General features: G+C 37.0%; 1 pseudogene; it reads right to left on the bottom strand.

Annotated features, from left to right (window-relative positions):
* On the bottom strand, positions 1–2,910 carry LOC149258740 (putative importin subunit beta-4; annotated as a pseudogene).
* Between the last annotated feature and the right edge of the window lie 2,657 nt (positions 2,911–5,567).

The raw sequence follows: 5,567 nt of genomic DNA, 5'->3' as shown, positions 1-5,567 counted from the left end.
CTAACCATCTTTTTTATATAAAAAGAGGAAACAACATAAAGTCTTAAGATCAGCACTGCGTAGCAGCTGGGTAGCATGCCATGTTGGCATGACTTTCCACACAATCGAAAACAGTTGGCTAATGACTCGATGGTGATTCATCCTCTGACTCGACAACACATTCAACCACCCCTCCCTTAACGTGTGGCAGTAATCATCCATATCACTATCTATCTCATCAGTTTGTTTACAACAAGATTCTTGACGCAATAACTCTAAGGTTGCTTCAAATAAAGCTATTAAATAGGGCTCCATTGCACTATAACTAAATAATGTCATGACCTTTGTTGCGCACGTACATGCTTGGGAAACTACTTCCTTGTCATCATCTTCATGCATAGCCTTGATATAGAGATCCATCATTGTGTCAAGGACATGCTTAGTTTTAGGGGACAGTTGATTTGAACTTGGAAAAGCCTCCTGGGTTGCTGTTAGTAAATGTTGGAATGCAATAATGATCCGGACTTAAACAGGAACGCAACAAGTTACAGAGATAACCATAAACACAGATATGAAGCGGAAATAATACTTCATTTCATTAATGTAAAACACTGAAATATTCTTACAAACAGTAATGGAAATAAACCAGCTAGGGCGATGGTAGCTTATCTCTGAGAAGAGATGTGGTGGCTACATGCCTCTGAACTGTCTTACAATGAGGCTCGAAGGCCTATTTATTGTTGAGAAACAATGGAAAACCGTTAACATTCCAAAACCTAACCCTAGAAGATGAAACGTCAAACGGTGGGCCCCTTTTGGGTAAATTGGTACATCAACTTCCCGGGGTCGTAACTTTGGCATACGATCTCCGTTTGACGCGTACAATAGCTCGTTAGAAAGATCTATCCGAGCACTACCACTTTGGGAAGGGCAACATCGGTCACATTGGTCCATGGACCCATGTTGCCCCCAGATTTCCCAAAAAACATCGTTTAGGGCCTCAAAATGGCTCCGGAAGTTCAGGACCCGAAAAACTGCTAAAAATAGTAAGTTGTGCTACAATTAAGGAAACTGAAAATGCTGAGAGAAACAATGGTGGGGGTCCAGGTGGACTTGGCAGGTGGCCACCAATATCCACCTGGATCAAATAATAGCCTGGAGATGAACATCTTCGTGAAAATAACCGACATGTTTTGTTAAAATCCTCAATGCCTCCTCAAAGTAGGGTGTAAATGCACTCTTTGTGTGAAGCTCAAACAAACCAATAGCTTGAGAAGCAGCTGCTTTTTCATCCAAGACTCCAGTTCTAACACTAATATTGCAGACTCTTATATCATCTTGAGCTTCCTCATCAAAAGATACACCTCTGAATCCATTTGTGGCATCATCACCATTAGACTCATCAATATCCACTACGGATCCATCATAAATGTTGCATGAAGCAAATGCCAAAGGAACAACACAAGGAAGGTACTGTGTAAATCCTTGACCCATAACCTCTGCAATGTTACTAAAGAAACCATGAGTATATTCCCGAAGCTCATCGAAATCCAAAGCAAATCCGGCAATAGTAGCTTCAATGAAAGGAGATAATATTGGCTCAATTCTTGGTCGTCCAACAACCATTGCAATTATTCCTACAAGCTCAATAGCTCTTGCCTGTGCACGAAAATCTTCATTTGGTAAGCACCATGAAAATCTTCATCAATTCTAGAACACCCTTGGCATATGGAATGAAAGCTAACTCTGTAGCGGCAGTAGCAGATCCAATTACAGGCATGCATGTCTCTTGTAATTCACGATGATTGTTATGCAATCCTTCAAGCATCTTTCCCATGAGAGGATCAAGATAAGGAAGAATCTTTGCTCCCATATGCTCACAGAATGCATCTAATGCATAGTATGATTTTTCCTACACTTCTGCCAACACATCCCCAAGAGCATCCAGAATACAAGGAAGAACAATTTCATAATGTGCCACAATTTCATGCTGTAAATGCTCTGCAAACTGTCCCAATGAGAAAGAAGCCACTCAACATACAATCTGGTCTGGATCCTTTAGGGATTGCAAGACAATAGTTAAAATCCTTTCCAACTTATTCTTCATTGCCTCAAAGCAGCCCTCTAATATGACTCCTAAGGACATGACAGAAGCTTCACGGTATTTTGGACCTGCATTTTGAAATTTTGATATAGAAAATTCAAGAACAGGTGGGAAAACATGCTTCCTTGGCAGGCTCATAGCCATTGTGTCTAGAACTTCTACAGCAGCACGATCATCAGAAAAGTCATCGTCCTCATCTCTGCGAGCTTCTGATGACGAGTATTTACTTCTAAGTCCTTGCTTGAGCAGACTTGAAGAGCAAACTGAACAATAAGTTGTATAGATGAACCAAGAACAGGTGTTGGCGACTCTACCAGCTCATCAAAAATTTCGAAGGCAATAATAGCTACCTCCACATCTCCATTTTCAAGACATTGCCATGAAACATTAAAAATGTGTGGTACAAGTTCCCGAAACATCGGCACTTCATTCTCAGTTTGAATGTATTCAACAAATGACCCGACAACCTTTAAAGCTACAATCCTAACGCGATTGCTTCTTTCATCTTGTAGGCATTTTACAAATACGGTTTGTAGTGTAGAAAAATGTGATCTCAAGAAATCTCCATCTTGTAGGTATTTTACAAATACGGTTTGTAGTGTAGAAAAATGTGATCTCAAGAAATCTCCTGTAGTCTATGTTAAAGAGCCAAACAGGATCAAAGCAACTTCTCAATGATCCTCCTGAACAATTTGACTGCACTGAAATAAAAAAGGTAGCAGCTCTGGCCACTCTCCTGCTGGAACTACATACTTAGCAACCACAGTTACAGCATTCACACTAGCTCTTCTGACTGGTGGGTTCCGGATTAGCAGAAAAGTGAGCATCAAGTCGCGTCAAGGTTGTGTGATATTGGAAGTATGTTGCGCAACGACCGCGTAGCACAGTGTGAAGCGATGGATGCATAGCACCAATGCGCAACAAACGATCATGTGATAGTTGTACTTTTTCCTCCATCACTGGCTTAGCAGCAAATCAATCCTTGTTCTTTAACCATGATAATTAATAGAGCAAAAGGGATTTATGAATGGATAATGGAAGGCTTAGGTTATGAAACTAGGGAAACAAGGGTAGATTGAAGGGGGAAATAAGAAATAGGATGTTCTCAAAAGACCATTTTCCTTGAGCAACAGAAATTGACTCCAATGATCTCAAGAGAAACTTTCAAACATACACATAAATGACACATACCCCATGACTTGGTTGTTCATAAATATGTAACCATGACTCCCAATGACTCAATATTGTTTCATGCTTTGACTGGACCACTTGATTACTAAACTCATGGCGATGTTGGATGGTGACTTTCGAACTTATGATAGTGATAGTGACTATAAGTTCGATTTATTCAAACTGAAAATTAAAAAATTTGAAGACATTCGAAAAATGTAAAACCACTAACCCTAACACATACCTCATGAAATAGAAGTGAAGAGGAGTTGATTTGGAGAGTCTTTGTGGGGAAGAATTTTTGGCACATTTTTGAAAGGTTTTTGGCCTATTTTGGAAATGTTTTTTGGTTTATTTTGGAAGGATTGTTGGCACACTTTTTGAAGGTTTTAGTCCTAGTTTAAAGCTTGTTGAGGCCAAATTCTACTAATAAGGAAGTTGAATTCAAGGATCATTTGTTGAGGGAGTTTTGTTGCTAAGAAGGTTGTGTTTGGGAAACCAAGTGCTTGTGTGAATGACAAAGATGCAATTTCCAAGATGGAAGATTTTCTTTAATTAATATTGACTCTTGTACAAGCTTTAGTGCTGATAAATCAGGTAGTCATTGCTTGCTTTTGGTTGGTGCCAATAAACCAAGAAGTTTGTCCTTCCTTTAAATTAGTGCTGATAAATTTCAATTTACTTTTTATATATTAAGAAAAGAATTATGTGGTTCTCTCCCACTTTGGGCTTTCACGTAAAAATTTCTATGCTTTCCTTTATATCTATGGATGCATTTACAAGTTTATGAAGTTAAAAATTCCACCCCCCAACTCACCCCACCCCACCCCGCCTCTTAGTATTGTTGAATATTCCAATCACTGGTATCATAGTGGGTTCCTTTAGAAACAATTTAACCATTGGAAGGTAAATCTCAGTAAGACTCATGGAAAAGCAAGCACAATACACCAAACATGGCCCCCCATTGTTTGATGGACAAAATTATGCCTTTTGAAGCAGAAGAAGGAGATTGTTCTTAGAAGCACAAGGAGTTGATGTTTGGTAAGTTATTCTAAATGAATACAATGTATCGGCCTCTACTCCAACAAATCCAGTTGGAAGAAGACTCTATGAAAGTAATTAAAAGGCTATGTATGTTATTCTAGGAGGGATGAGAGGATCAAAATTTGTCAAGGTTATGCATTGTGAATCAGCGAAGAAAATTTGTGACAAACTCAAGAATGTGTATGAAGAAGATGAAAAGGTCAAAAGGGTTGTTATCACATTAAGTCTATTTTTGAAAAAATTCAGAAAATGTTGACAGTTTCCGTGTCAGCATTTTAGTTGTAATAAACAAGGAAATCATTGATAGCGGGGCTATCAGTGCTTTAATGTTCCGATAATGTTTTCTGAATAAATTCGTTGAGAACGGGCTTATCAACATTTCTGATATAATTGACAGGTTGATTGTCAGTGCCAAAAACAGATTTCAAATTTAAATTTTGGAATTACGTTGACCACATAGCGGCAATGATAAGCTTTGCAAGCATGCCACGGGTAAGTGTAATGTTAAATCATTGATTTTTTTGCCACCATCAGTATATTATTATCGATTAATCATGGTTCAAAATGTGTTTTCCCCGAATTGTAATGATTTCCCCTCTCCATCAATCAAACTCATTTCACTTTGTAAATTAGTGATTTCGTTTGTAAGTCCGGTTATTTTGTTGTTAATAATAGATTTGAGGCTTCTGCGATCTGCATTTTGTGTGGTTATGTCTTCCGAGTCATCGCATTATCGTTTTTTGTATCGATGTTTCGAACCAACCTCTGTGGTTCATCATCAAGATTAGGTATGTGAAAAAGTCAGAGATTGATGTGTAATAAATAGAGGATAGGGTAGGGATGGTAATGTAAAGAGCCGACAGGTTTGATAATGCTATGGTTTTAATTAAATTAATTTTATTATTAAAAAATATTATTATTAAATTTTTAAATTTTTTTTTTGAATAATTATTAGCTTATTTTGATAGTTGTATGTTTAGTTTTTGGTTAAAATTTTTATATTAATTGTCAAGATCTAATATTATTAATGGTTGTGTACTAACTAAATATTTCTTGTATTTAATTGGTTTTGTTGCCAATAAGATTATTAATGCTTAATTAGCTTTGTATTGACATTAATGTTCTAAATGATGCAAGATCATTATTAAACATGTTATTTAATAATGAAACTATTAAATTACTACTTGAATGTTAATTATATTTTTCTCAAAGCTTGATTGAATAATTATTAGAATTTAATGTTCTAATGTTAAGAGATATTAAATCTATA

The sequence above is a fragment of the Pinus tabuliformis genome, chromosome 6 (genome assembly GCF_031772625.1).
Source record: "Pinus tabuliformis cultivar Carrire ecotype Pingquan chromosome 6, CPIR1, whole genome shotgun sequence".
Taxonomy (NCBI): Eukaryota; Viridiplantae; Streptophyta; class Pinopsida; order Pinales; family Pinaceae; genus Pinus; species Pinus tabuliformis.
Note: the sequence above shows the minus strand (reverse complement) of the source record. Positions and strands in the feature narration are given on the sequence as shown.